Consider the following 14,464-nt stretch of genomic DNA (forward strand, 5'->3'; position numbering starts at 1 on the left):
TGCTTTTCTCCGTAGACAATGCAGGTTTCTTTTTTTATAATTTTTATACACATCCTTTTTGCTATTTTAGAAGTTTTAGGCTTAAAGTTTGAAAAGAATAGTAAAAAAATAAACTTTTTTACGTTTCAGCCATTTTTTTTGGGTAATAACATAGTTTTACCCTAAAATAGACCTTTTATTTGTGATAGTCATTGTCTACCGTAAATTGTCTATATTAGGGTAATTGGGTCAGGGCTAGCGTTATGCAAAATGATTAGAGGGGGAAATGTTTTTTATGGGGTGGGTATTTTATGTGTATTTATTATAAAAAATGTTTGCACTTTACTTTTATTTTTTTATTATTATGGTCTGTCCCTCAAAAGGTCAGAAAAGACCTTTGGGGGACTTTATATATATTTTTTCTTTCTTTTACACCATGTTTTTCCACTGTAACTGGGGCTGCACCAGTCACATGATCACTGGGACCAATCGAGACAACGACGCGGCCGCTGCTTCTATTACCATACATAGCGCTCATTGAGATCGGAGAAGACAGAAGCAGCGAAAGCTGCTTCTATCTTCTCCTCAGGGTCCTCGGCAGTCACTGACTGCCGGAGACCTGACATTCAGCTGCCCAAATCACTCAGGCAGCAAGCTAAACCCCGCACCGTAAATAGTCTATGGCGCGGGTTTTAAGGACCCTGACTGCTGGCCGTAAATACACAGCCAGCGGTCGGGATCCGGTTAAGCTAGAGGTGTATATATTATTAATGAGAGGGATTGGTAAAATAACATAGGGCACATATCTAAAAATGATTGCTTAATTATATTACATTTTTTGATGAAGCGATAGATGCCTAGGTAAAATATTGAGGTTGGACAGCTGTAAAATAAAGATGCGCTGAAAAGAAGCTGAAAAGGCATTTATATATAAAAACCATGTCACATGCCAGTCTCTACCAGAAAAGATAGATGCACAGTTAGAGGGTGACATAAGACTGAACATTCAGTAGATTGTTATTATTCTTCATTTAAATAGCGGAAACATATTCGGCAGCACTTTACAATTCAGGAAAGTAGAAGGCATACAGACTTACAATTATTGATAAAACAGGTACAAAACAGAACAAAAAGGTAGAGTGAACCTTGCCAAAAAGAGACCATTAGGGCATGAGCACACATGGCGGAATTCCTCCGCAACTGTCCGCATCAATGCCGCACAGAATCTGCGTTGCAGATTCTGCAGCGGATCTGCACAAAATGTGCAGAAAATTGATGCGGACTGGCCGCTGCGGACTGCAGGAAAAGTGCTTCTCTTCTCCCTATTCAGTGCAGGATAGAGAGAAGGGACAGCACTTTCCCTAGTGAAAGTCAAAGAAATTCATACTTACCGCCCGTTGTCTTGGTGACGCGTCCCTCTTTCGGCATCCGGCCCGACCTCCCTGGATGACGCTCCAGTCCATGTGACCGCTGCAGCCTGTGCTTGGCCTGTGATTGGCTGCAGCCGTCACTTACACTGAAACGTCATCCTGGGAGGCCGGACTGGAGACAGACGCAGGGAGTTCTCGGTAAGTATGAACTTATATTTTTTTTTACAGATACATGTATATTGAGATCGGTAGTCACTGTCCCGGGTGCAGAAACAGTTACTGCCGATCGCGTAACTCTTTCAGCACCCTGGACAGTGACTATTTACAGACGTCTCCTAGCAACGCTCCCGTCATTACGGGAGCCCCATTGACTTCCTCAGTCTGGCTGTAGACCTAGAAATACATAGGTCCAGCCAGAATGAAGAAATGTCATGGTAGTAAAAACAATACGCTCCGCAGCACACATAAGATCTGCGGACTTCATTGCGGAATTTTGACTCTCCATTGAAGTCAATGGAGAAATTCCGCCATGAGTCCGCAACCAGTCCGCCACTGCTCCGCAACAGACAGAGCATGCTGCGGACACCAAATTCCGCTCCGCAGCCTATGCTCCGCAGCGGAATTGTACGCATCGTGTAAACGAACACTGCTAAATTAAAGTGAAAGTCAATGGAGAAACGGCTCCGCTGCGGATTAACGCTGCGGAGTGTCCGCAGCGGAATTTAAGTGAAATTCCGCTATGTGTGAACCCGCCCTTATACAATGAAAATACAATCCATCTATGTGATTACTGCTGCAGGATTGGGTGAAAACCATGTCAATCAAATGAGAATATAAGGTACTAATTTATTTATTCAAGCTATAGTGCAGAATGATGAATTGAAAAAAGGATACAGAAAAGCTTGGCAAAATATATTGGGCTAAGAGTTGCTCAACTATTACCTTTTCATTAGTTTAATTAAATGAGTTTTCTTAAAGTAGATATTTATGGGATATCCACAGGATCCACATATGCATACATGGGAAGAATGAGTGCGTGCACTAGTGGCCGACAAAGGAGTTGGTGGAGAGCGGCGGCGTGGAGTGGAGGAGAGACGCAATGTCGGCCAGGAGCCAGCAGATGCTGCGGAATATACGGCAGTGGGAGCGGGCAGCAGCAGCATTAGTGTATATACAGAGCTCATACTTTATAATTTATTGAAATGTTGCCTCTGAGAGATAGGAGTTGAAGAGGAGACAGACTGTGGACTTAGATGCATCTATGCTGATGGTTCTGAGTACAGTGATGCTTACTGTACAAAGAAATACATCCAAAGATGCATCTAGAGCAGGGGTCTCAAACACATGGCCCACGGGCCGCATGCTACCCCTGAGGCTATCGTCTGTGGCCCACAGTATAGTGGAAAAACCCAAGCACTCTATAGAAAATTATGGACGTAGAAATAGATTTGCTCAAATCATTGTTTTTTTTTATTCAAAGTAATTAAACTTTTTGTTATGCTGTTTTTTCTCTTTTTAGCAGGCGATTTTCAAAAGACGTTTCGACCAATCCCAGGCCTTTGTCACAATCGCTGTTTTTAATACAGAAAAATAAATATAAAACATAAATCCCACATCACTTATTTCTATATCGACATAATATAATTACAACATTATTATATATCAAGACATCATGCAAAAAAAATTACCATAAAAGAGATTATTATAAATATTTTCAATGACAAATGCAAAGAACATGAGTCTGTCTGATGAAGGAGGAGTGCGCCGGCGCTCCTTCATGACGTCATGAAGAAGCGCAGTCCCTTTCCTGCGCTGGATCGTTGGTGGTAGGTGAGCAATGGCCACACAGCCCCCTGTAGATAGTGCACCCCCCTTGTAGATAGCGTCCCCCCCACCCGGTTGACAGAGCAACACCCCCCTCCCTGTAGATAGCTTCATTGGGACTCACTCTAGGAGTGGAATCCCCAGCCAGAGCATTGACAACACTCTGGCCGTGGTTTCCTCTGCCGGAGGAGCCCCTGAAGTCACTGTCCAGAGCGGAAGTCCCAGAGCAGAGTTTTTTTACAGCTCTCCTGAAGCTAGCCACAAATTGTACACCTCTATCAGAGACAATATTTGCTGGAATACCATGCAGATGAACCACTTGATCAATAGATAGTTTCAGTGGCGGATTATCATTAGAGCGGTTCGGGTGGCCGCCCGGGGCCCAAGGCTCCCGGGGGGCCCAAGGCTCCCGGGGGGCCCAAGGCTCCCGGGGGGCCCATGGCTGGCCGAACCACACATAAATCGCATGGGCCCACCTCATGCCCGGTGGCGTCGCTAGCATCGGAGGGGGCCCCGGTGCTAGCGGCAGCCACATTCATTTGTATCCGAGTCCTCAGGACTTAGATACAAATTAATACTATAGGCTGCAGCCGGTCACGTTCGACTTGCAGCCTATAAGGCGCTGGGAAGACTCCCTGCGCAGGCTCGCGTGATGAGGTACTGCATCACGCCGGTCTGCGCATGCGTCTAGTCTGGAGGATTCATACGCGTCCAGCTAGAGCGGCCGCCACAGGGTAAGGTAAGTAAACTGTATATATTTTTTTTAGGTGGGGACTATCGCTGTGTATATATTCAAGGAGGGAGGAATTGCTCCGTTACACTATATACAAGGGGGAGTGCTGGGTGGCCCTATATACAAGGGGGAGTGTAGTGCTGTGTGGGCCTGTATACAAAGGGGGGGGGTGCTCTGTGTCACTATATACAAGGGGGGTGCTATGTGGCCCTATATGCAAGGGAGGCACTGTGTGGCCCTATATACAAAGGGGGAGCGCTGTGTGACACTATATACAAAGGGAGAGCGCTGTGTGACACTTTATACAAGGAGAGGAGCGCATGGTCATACTATGTACAAAGGGGGAGGGCTGTGTAGCACTATATACAAGGGGGGCTGTGTAGCGCTAGACACAGCGGTACGTGTGTGGCGCTCTTTATAGGGGGGCTTTTTGGAGCTATTTACAAGAGGGGGAGTGCTGTGTCGTGCTCTCTACAGGGGGCTGTATGGCACTATCTATAGGGGGCTGTGTATAACGCTCTCTACGGGGGATGTGTGATATCTACAGGGGACTCTGTGTGGCGCTATCTATGGGTGTGTGTAATATCTACAGGGGCTGTGTGTGGCACTATGTACAGGGGGCTGTGTGTAATGCTCTCTACAGGGGGGGATGTGTGATATCTACAGGGGGCTGTGTGTGGCGCTATATATGGGGGTGTGTAATATCTACAGGGGCTGTGTGTGACACTACGTACAGGGGGCTTTGTGTGGCACTATGTACAGGGGGCTGTGTGTATGTGGTGTTTTACAGTTTGTGGTATTATATTCAGGCGCGCAGTTTTTGGTGCCATTATATTTAGGGGCACAGTATGTGGCACCATGATAACTTTATTTTCGTTTATAGGTGTGGAAATGTTGGAAAAGTGAGGAGCCGAAGACATCAGAGTGGCAAATTCTGCAGAAATGAGTCACGGCCGGGAGAAGTCGTCATGAGCTCGGGACCGAATGAAAAGAAAAGAGGGAAAAAAACTACTATAATCTGAGACATTGTCACATGTGAGTCACTAGATTTATAGAGAATCTGTCACCTCTCCTGACATGTTTATTATAGGAAATCCTTGTATTTCACAAAAAGTCTTTCTGCAGTCCAGGACTGATAGACAATTCCCCTTGTCAGGAGGACGTGTCCCTGCACAGTGTGATACTGTCAGTATGTAGGGACACAGCCCTTTGACAAGCTGAATTGTAACACCCATTTGTTAATGCTTGCCCAAAAAGGTAGTGTTAAAAATAGTTACGGCGCGGCAGGGCGGCGGTGCGGAAGGAGGGCCCAAGTTTGGGTAACAGCCCAGGGCCCATGGTCTACTTAATCCGCCACTGGATAGTTTAGACAAGGTTCTGGTATTAGGTAGCTGAGGCAATGGAATGAAATGACACATCTTACTAAAACAGTCCACCACAACCCAAATTAGTTTTCTCTTCGGAGGGAGGTAAATCAGTGATGAAATCCATTGACAGATGAGACCAAGGTTTCTGTGGAACAGGTAACGGCAGCAATTCACCTATAGGATGAGTTTAAGGAGTCTTAGCGCGCGCGCGCGCAGACATCGCAAGCAGAGACATAAGAACTCACATCACGAGACAAGGATGGCCACCAATAGAGACGTGAGACCTATTTTTTTGTATCAGTTATCCCTGGATGACCACACAAAACAGAATCATGCAACTCATTGAGTAAACAAAATCTGAACTGAGGAGGTACAATCAAATTCCCTACAGGAATAGTTTGTTGAGCAAGTTGTTGACATTCTTTAATTTCAGTTGTAAGATCAGACGATATTGCAGAAACCACTATCCCCTTAGATAAAATAGGTTCAGGGAGAAAGTCGGGGACCTGTGAGGAACAAAAGTTACTGGATGATGAGTCGGCCCTGACCAGGGGGCGTAGCTAAAGGCTCATGGGCCCCAGATGCAAAGGTTCTTCTTGGGCCCCCCAAACTTCTCATGGCCTACTGCCCGCAGCATTCAGCTGCATCGCTGGGTTTCCGAAGTGACCCAACGATGCAGCACTAGCAGCCGGGGGCATCATAAGATCTTGAAACGTCAGGAGAAATAGCCTCAATACATATACCCACCCAAAAAAAAATGTGTGCCGCGTATGTATATAGGAGACAGCATATCTATAGCACTAAGACCTTATAGCTATGGATAGGATTAGATACAGTGGCTCAGCAGACAGTATCACATGATAGGATTAGATATAAGGCCAAGCAGCCAGTATCACACATAATAGGACTAGATGCAGGGCTCTGCTCGCTGACATTGTGGCTCCAGCGCTAGACCCAGGGAATCTTTTAGCCACCTGAAAATCTAAGAAATTTGCTGCAGAACCACAATCCACAAAAGCTTGTCCAGAAACACAAACATTATCAAAACATAAATCAACAGGCAAAAGGCTTTTTTTTGAAAATGTGGGAAAAACCTGAGTGCCCAGATGGAATTCCCAGGGACCATCTAGACTCTGCAGTTTTCCAGACCCGGTGTTTCTGGGCATTTGGAACAGTCCTTGAGTGTATGGCCAGCGTCCCCATAATAAAAACACAGCCCCTTGCGTTTTCGAAAACGTCTCCGTTCCTGTGAAGACATAGTGGAGCCCGACTGCATGGGTTCTGGTGCATCAGAAGAGGGGCCGTCAGCGCAGCCATAACACTTTTTTCATTTTTTCGCTCACGTAGTTGTCGGTCCACACTTACCACCAGGGTCATAGTATCCTCTAGAGTAAGGGGTGGAGGATAATATATTAAGAGATCCTTTACTTTTTCCAAAGGGCCTCTGCAGAATTCACAACGGAGCGCAGCGTCATTCCACTGAGAAGAAATAGACCATCGTCGTCTGAACTCTGAACAATAATCATCGACTGGTTGTACTGGCAGTGACATATATGAAATATAGGGAGGACAAGGACAAGCTAACATCTCAGTAGCCAGTGGGTGTTGGTGATTTTACCTACTGGCGAATATAGTGTTTTTTCGGAATGTTCTGTTTGGTCATGGGATTGTGGCACTATAAATAACGTCATCTAGAAGATGCACAAGGAGCTAGAGGTGCTGTTTGCTGCTCTCACAGTACTTCTGAAAAGGATGTGTGACCGAACCTTGAGGCAGACAGCCCTGTAAATCATGAGGGTAAGTTTTTGTATGTTTGCATTGGAAAGTGGGTCTCTCCTATACAGGACACTTAGCCAGAAGCCCTATCCCTTCCTAAACATACTCACAAGACTTTGAAACGAGACTGAACTATCATGCCCATTTTTCCCTGCATTTACTGCATGATTGTGTGTGGTGGAGAAGAGACTGGGTAGACCAAGTGCCAAGTTTTTTCGCAGAGTCTGTACCAGTTAAATACATTGAAAATGGCAGCAATCCTTAGTACCAGACACCTTCTTTGAACAACACTCTGGATCTTTTCTAGGCTATAAAAGGATCCGTGGGACTATGTTTGTATTGTTAATGATTCCTGATAAAGTCTATATGATTTTGATAAATAATTGCCTGGGATCTCATTTGACACTCACCCTTTCCGCCCCACCGTTTTGTCCCCATTTCCCTTTCTTCCCCATTAACCCCCTCCCGACGTATACTTACAGCATAGCCGGGAAGGAGAATTATGGAGCGGGCTCATAGGCTACTACGTGGGTGTCGGCTGTATTTTACAGCCGACATTTCACTAACTCACGGGATCCCGCTAGTTCAACCTCTTAGATGCCGTGGTCAACGTGATCGCGGTTGCTGATGGCTGGCATGGCAGCCTGGGAAGCCGAATGAAGGCCACCAGGTCTGCCTTCTTACTACTCCTATTAAGCACTGCATGCCTCCTCTTAGCTGTTACACTATAAAAACTTCAGAATCTATTTTTTTGGTCACCTGATGAAATGAAATAAAAAGTGATCAAAAACTTGCATGTACCCCAGTACTACAGCTTGTCCCACAAAAAAAATAAGCAGTTATATCGCTCAAATAAAAAGTTACGGCTCTCAGAATTTGGAGACACAAAACGTTAACATGTGATTTTAATTGCACAGTGAATGCCGTAAAAACGAAAACCAAAAAACAATGGAGGAATTGCTGTATTTTTTCCATTCCACAACTATTTTTTTCCTGTTTCCTAGTAAATTATATGGTACAATAAATGGTGCCACGAAAAACTGCAACTCGTCCCGCAAAAATTAAGCCCTCATACGGCTATATAGAACAAAAAAAAGTTATGACTTTTGGAAAGTGGAGAAGAAAAACGAAAATGAAAATCCAAAAAATGGCTGCGGCAGGGAAGGGGTTAATAGTACCCTATGGCACTTTCCCCCCTCTATTCTTTATTTGTTCTTGTTTCATTATGTAGGCAAAGTGTTATACTGTGCCTATATTTAGTTTGAATGTGGTTGATATTGTTCTTCCTTACTTACTACTCCTTTTTTTGCAATGCACAGAGCCTTGGGAAAGTATTCACCCCTCTCACTTGGTGTTTTCCCAGTTTTGTTGCATTACAACCTGGAATTCAAAATAGATTTTAAATTCGATTTAATGTAATTGACCTGACAAAATAGTTCAAACTGTCACAGTAGAATGAAAAAAAACAACAAAAAAAAACACCTGGTTTAAAAAAACAAAACAAAAAAAACAAAAGAAAAGCTTAAAACCCCCTTTGCTATAAAACCCCTAAATAACATCTGGTCAGCCAATTAACTTCAGAAGTCACAATAAGTTGAATAAGGTCCCATCCGGTGTGCAACCAAAGTGTCACATGATGTCAGTATAAATACACCTGTTCTGAAAGACCCTGGAGTCTACAACACCACAAAGCAAGAAACATGAATACCAAGGAGCTCTCCAAAGATGTCCGAGACAAACTTGTGTTGAAATTAGATCAAGAACAGGTTATAAAAATAAAAAAAAAATCCCAGACTTTGGACATCCCACAAAGCACCATTAAATCCATTATAATAAAATGGAAAGAATATGGCACAACTATAAACCTGACTAGAGGAGACTGACAACCAAAACTAACAAACCAGGCAAGGAGGGAATTTTTTAGAGATTCAATAAAGACACCAATGATAATACTGAATGTGCTCCAAAGATCCACAGTGGAGATGGAAGTATCTGTCCATAGGACAACATAAACCGTACACTCCTCAGAGAGAGGGTTTTATGGAAAAGTGGCCGAAAAAAAGCCATTGCGTAAAGAAATACATACGAAAACATGTTTGGAGTACGCCAAACAGAACATGGCAGACTCCCCAAACACATGGAAGGAGGATCTCTGGTCAGATGAGACTAAAATTTAGCTCTTTGTCCATCATGGGAAAGGCTAAGTGTGGCGCAAACCCAACAGTTCCCATCACCCCAAGAACAAGATTCCCACAGTGCAGCATGGTGGTGGCAGCGTCATGCTATGGGGATGATTTTCATCGTCCGGGACGGGAAAAATAGTCAGGATTGAAGGAAAGATGGATGGAAGTAAATAAAGGGCAATTCATGAGGAAAACCTGTTTCACTCTGCCAGGGATTTGATACTGGGATGGAGGTTCACCTTCCAGCAGGACAATGATGCTAAACATACTGCTAAAACCCTGGAGGGGTTTAAAGGGGAAACATTGAAATATCTTAGAATGGCCTAGTCAAAGCCCAGACCTCAATCCAATTGAGAATCTGTGGCATGACTTAGACTGCTGTACACCAACGCAACCCATCCAATGTGAAGGAGTTGGAGCAGTTTTGAAAGAATGGGCTAAAATCCCAGTGTCCAGATGTGCTAAGCTAAGAGACATACACCAAGAGACTTGCAGCTGTAATTGCAGCAAAGGCCACAAAGTATTGACTTTCAGGGGGTAAATACTTATGCACATTACAGTACCCTGTTTTTTTTCCCTAATTATTTTTTGTGTTGCAGAAAAAAATATTTTCAAAGTGGTAGGCATGTTGTGTAAGGTCCCATGCCCACAACCGTAGAATTTGTCCGTAATTATGGTCCGCAATTACGGACCAATTCACTTCTATTGACCACAGTCACCTTCCCGTATATTTGCGGGAAGGTGTCTGAGCCGTAGAAAAACTCCGTAAAAGATAGGATATGTCCTATCTTTTGCTTTTTATGGACTGTGCTCCCATCTTTGTATGGGAGCACGGGCCAAAAATGCGGGTGGCTGTCCACCCGCAGACCGTGATTATGGGCACGGCCGTGTACATGAGGCCTCAATCAAATGGTGCAAACCCCCCAAAAAACGATTTTAATTCCATGCAATACAACAGGAAAAACACCAAGTGGATGAATACTTTCGCAAGGCACTGTACATTGTACATTGACTCATCACCTGGATTTGTGGACTAATTTGCCCTGCTCGATATAGGTTTAAGATTGAGATGATCTCTTTTTTCTTATCTGTTTAGTTTTATGATATTGTAAAAACGTCTAATACAAATTAGTTCTATATATATAAAAAAAAAATGCACACATTGTATATTTGAGACAGATACTGAAAACATCACTGTGGATATAATTCAAGGAAAACATGTATATTATTAATATTAAGCGGAAGAGATTAAGATTTAAAAAAAATTTAAAAATGTAAAAGGTGACAGGTTCTCTTAAATTTCATTTGTGTGTTTATTCTGCATCGATCAATCTAACTGCTGGCGGCCTTCTTATCATACTTATACTTTTCTTTTATAGGGTCTCAAATCATTTTTAAAATAAGGTCATTATAGTTATATCTTTTTTTTTTGTCTAACAAAAGGTCTTGCCCAGTATTAAAGATCCAAGGTTTTTACTGCGATCGGCTATGAAGAGATACAGAAAATACCATAGCCCACACAATTACACTCTTTCTTTTTATAGATTAAACATTATATATCTTTCAGGTTTTTCATCATTGTGCTTGCTACAAAGTGCCTTTGTGTGTTGTATTTCCTGAATGCCAAATCCTCTATTGTTAATAACCGATCAAAGTAAGCAAAAATTCCCTACTTCTTATATGCCTGCACCATTAAATCTAAACTTAAAAAGGGAATTCTCTATTAATAATTAAATTTTTCTACACAAAGTTTTTCCATACATTTCTCAAGGCATTACATTTGAAAACTAAATAGCATCAAACCAGTAGCGGATTAAGTAGACCATAGGCCCTGGGCTGTTCCCCAAGTTTGGGCACCAATTCTCCGCCGCCGCGCTGTCTCTATAGTTAACACCACCTTTCTGCGTGAGCATTGACGAATGTGTTTCAATTCCCCTTGCCCTTGCCAAAAGGCTGTGCCTACATACTGACAGTCTCCAACCATCGCTGACAGTATCATACTGTGTAGGGACAAGTCCTCCTAACAATGGGAATGGTAACAGCCAGTTGTCTATTCGTCCTGGTCTACACAAAGACTTTTTGTGGAATAGTACCACACACTTTCCTGTAGATAGCGCCCCAGTACCCCCTGTAGATAGTGCCACACAGTACCCTGTATATAGTGCTACACCCCCCTGACATCGTCCTCTCCTCTTGTGATGAAGACCTGGACTCTTCTGACCGGGCTTCATCCAGCAGAGCGACAAGTGACGCGATGACGCCATTGCACCACCTGCATCACAAAAAAACGCTGAATGGTGAGGAAGGGAACCAATGGTTCCCTTGCCTCACCAGTGCTCTCAATTGTATTTGCATCCAAAGGATGCAGATATAATTGAGTCCTATTGTGGCTTTATTATTTGAGCAGCCATGGGTCCCCGGGAGCCTAGGGCCCTGGGCGGCCAACCTAAACGGACCTATGAGGATCCGCTATTGCATCAGACATTTCACATTGTGTCTTTTCTGGTTTGAGGTTAAGGCTCACGGCGCCTGAACCAACTAAGGCTATGTTTACATTTTCCGTGTAAACATTTGCTCCTGGCTCATACGTGGAATGGGTCCAATGAATACCATCGGTTGTGCTGGGTATGTTTTTTTTTGCTGTATGGGAAAGAGCAGCCTTGTGCCGTTTCCTATACAGTTGGCCAATGAACAAAAAATAAAATAAAAACGTATATTGCGCTGTACACTTTAAAAAAATATTTTATTCATTGCTATGAATGAGTGAAGGAGTCGATCCAAATGATATTAAACTTTCTTTCCCTTTATTGGATCACATTAAAAGACAAAATGAGTTTGCAAACACCAAGCCTTTTTACCCAACACATTGTACTTGTTATAGAAATTAAATCTATTAAATGTAACGATACATTTCTTTAAAAAGCTACAATGCGTTGGCTAGTATTAATCGGGGTTAGAACGGCTATTGTGGTTTTGAATGTTTTGGTTTGCTCACTATTGTAAGCGGAATACCGGCAAGAACTGCAGGGTAAAAGGGGTTTTACACTGGGTGACTATCGGGCAGACAAGCGTTCAAAGAACGCTCGTTGCGGATAACTGCCCTGTCTAAACGGCAGCAATCAGCAGATGAACGAGCAAAGGCTTGCTCATCTGCTCACCGTATAGTTTTAAAAAAGTAAAATATTAACGCTGTCGGCAGCACATCTCCCTGTGTAAACAGGGAGACACCCTGCCGACATGATAAGGTTAATAAGATTCCAGCTAAATTTGAGCTCCAAAAGCCAAATAGCGCTCCTTCCCTTCTGAGCATTGCCGTGGGTCTAAACAGCAGTTTATTACCACATATGGGGTATTGCCGTAAATCGGGACAAATTGATTTACACATTTTGCGGTTCTTTTTCTCCTTTATTCATTGTAAAAATTAAACATTTATGTTTTTTTCAGAAAAAAAAAAGTCGATTTTCATTTTCACGGTCTAATTCCACTAAATTCAGAAAAAAACCTGTGTGGTCAAAATGCTAACTATTCACCTAGAAAAATTCCTTGAGGGGTGTAGTTTTGGGGGGTTTCCACGGTTTTGGTCCCTCCAGGGCGTTGCAAACGCGACATGGCACTGAAAACCAATCCAGCAAAATCTGGGCTCCAAAATCCAAATGGCGCTCCTTCTGTTCGGAGCACTGCCGTGGGTCCAAACAGCAGGGTTTTTTGTTTTTTTTTAACCACATATGGGGTATTGCCATAATCGGGAGAAATAGCTTTTCAAGTTTTGGGGTGATTTTTATTCTTTATTCCTTGTAAAAATTAAAAAAAGTTCTGTTTTTTTTCAGAAAAAAAAAAAAGTCGATTTTCATTTTCACAGACTAATTCCAAGAATTATCACAAAAGACCTGTGGGGTCAAGACGCTATTTATTTATTTTTGCTTCAGAGGCCTATGTTTCAGTCCATTAGGGCACTAGGGCCACATGTCGGTTATTTCTAAAAACTGCCGAATTTGGGCAATAAATATATAGTAGCGTTTCTCTGGTAAAACTTTGTGTTACAGAAAAAAATGTATTCCAATGTATTTTGGCAAAAAAAAAATTACATTTGTAAATTTCCCCTCCGCTTTGCTTTAATTCCTGTGAAACGCCTAAAAGGGTTAAGAAACTTTCTGAATGCGGTTTTGAATACTTTGAGGGGTGCCGTTTTTAAAATCGGTTATTTTTTGAGGTCTATATAGTATATAAGGTCCTCAAAGCCACTTCAGACCTGAACTGGTCCTTGAAAAATAGCCTTTTGAAGTTTTCTTGAAAATCTGAGAAATTGCTGCTAACATTCTAAGTCTTGTAACGTCCTAGAAAAATAAAAGAATGTTTAAAAAATGATGCAAACATATGGAATATGTGAAATAGTAACTATTTTGTGTGGTATAACTATCTGTTTTACAAGCGGATACCTTTAAAATTAGAAAAATCATAATTTTTGGAAATTTTCTTTCAATTTGTGTTTTTCACAAATAAGCAATGAATTTAAAATCAAACAAATTTTTACGCTAACAAAGTACAATATATCTAACGAGAAAAAAGTGACATCAGATTTGAAAAAATAGGTCTGGTCCTAAAGGCAAAAATGAGCTTGGTCCTGAAAGGGTTAATTCCAGGCCTTTGTTTTTTTTTTTTTAGCACTCTGGCATTTCTTTAGCTACCAGGGAGGCTCCCTGGCAACTTCCACCTGCAATCTCACTTTCTTGGGGATGCCCCCTTACATCCTAACCGGTCTACTCTCTCAGCATGCAAGGAGGCCCCTGGCAACTTTTACCCACCATCAGCACTCTCACACTATGCAGTAAAAATTCCTGGCATTTCCACTTGCCATCAATGTACTTTTTCCAGCTTCAAAGGACCCTTGGTTCTTGCCAGCACTTACAGCTTCCTGCTGCTTTAAGGGCCATAGGCTGCAAACGGAATCCCTTTAGGCGGGAGCAGCTGCCTTTTATCAACCAAGCACCTCCCCCACTGTGATGCGAGCTGACTCTTCCGCTCTTAAAAAGGTTCAGGGCGCGCCAGTCCACCCAGCTTTCCTGGATACAAAAAGGTACCATCCCTCTTTGCTCAGTTCCTGAGCAATTAGTTTGGTTAGTTTGTAGCTGGTCTCCCTGCTGGATTAAGTTTTGGATTACCGTTGCCAACTCTGCCGAAAAACTTTGACGTTTTGTCTGCCACCTGCCCTGAACTTCTGTGAGTCCCTCGTTA

The sequence above is a fragment of the Rhinoderma darwinii genome, chromosome 11, assembly GCF_050947455.1.
Source record: "Rhinoderma darwinii isolate aRhiDar2 chromosome 11, aRhiDar2.hap1, whole genome shotgun sequence".
Classification (NCBI taxonomy): Eukaryota; Metazoa; Chordata; class Amphibia; order Anura; family Rhinodermatidae; genus Rhinoderma; species Rhinoderma darwinii.